General features: G+C 61.8%; 1 non-coding gene across 1 annotated transcript; it reads left to right on the top strand.

Annotated features, from left to right (window-relative positions):
* Window positions 1–654: 654 nt before the first annotated feature.
* On the top strand, window positions 655–720 carry LOC121364451 (the record flags this gene model as incomplete). The annotated part of the gene is made up of 1 exon (XR_005956866.1): window positions 655–720. It is a non-coding gene; the product is annotated as a U4 spliceosomal RNA (small nuclear RNA).

Raw genomic sequence — 720 nt, 5'->3', positions numbered from 1 at the left:
AATATAGTCGGCATTGGCAATTTTTGAGAGCCTCTACGGAGGCGGATTATGTGTGGTCAAAAGATAGATATGCAGAGAAAGAAATAAGCAAGGATTTAAGGATCTTGTTCTCAGAAGTGGGGATCACTCGACATCTGGGTTGCTACTTCACGTCTAGTTTCACTGAGCATTTCTCCTTCAGCACCTTTGAAAAAAAAAAAAATAAAAGACACCGAACTCTTATCCAAAAGCGCGCTCAGTTTATTAAACCCCGTCTTTTGCTGGAGCAGGTGGTGGGGATGCCCGGCAAGGCCTCGTGCTGGGACGGGGCTCCCCGGCGCTGTGGCCGCTCGGGGCTGCCCGGGGCTCACGGCCCGGGGTGCCCGGGCTCGGCACGGCGGGGATGCGCGGAGAGGCCCCCGATACCGCGCGGGGCTGCCGCGGTGACGTCACGCTTACTTTGCATATTTCCTCCCAGCAGCCTTCGCGGGTGTACCGGGGGCCCAGAACGGAGGGCAGAACGGAGCGCCCCGGTCCCGGCGGAGCGCGGGGGGCGCGGGGCGGGCGGGGAGCACGGCTGGGGGGACACAGGCGGGAGCGGGCGGGCGGCGGGACTCGCCGCGAGCTCGGCGGGGGCCCCGGGGCGAGTGGCGGCAGCGGCGGGATAGCCCAGTTAGCTTTGCGCAGTGGCAGTATCGTAGCCAATGAGGTTAATCCGAGGCGCGATTATTGCTAATTGAA

Source organism: Pyrgilauda ruficollis, unplaced genomic scaffold (assembly GCF_017590135.1).
Source record: "Pyrgilauda ruficollis isolate IOZ18807 unplaced genomic scaffold, ASM1759013v1 scaffold8354, whole genome shotgun sequence".
In the NCBI taxonomy this organism is placed as follows: Eukaryota; Metazoa; Chordata; class Aves; order Passeriformes; family Passeridae; genus Pyrgilauda; species Pyrgilauda ruficollis.
Note: the sequence above shows the minus strand (reverse complement) of the source record. Positions and strands in the feature narration are given on the sequence as shown.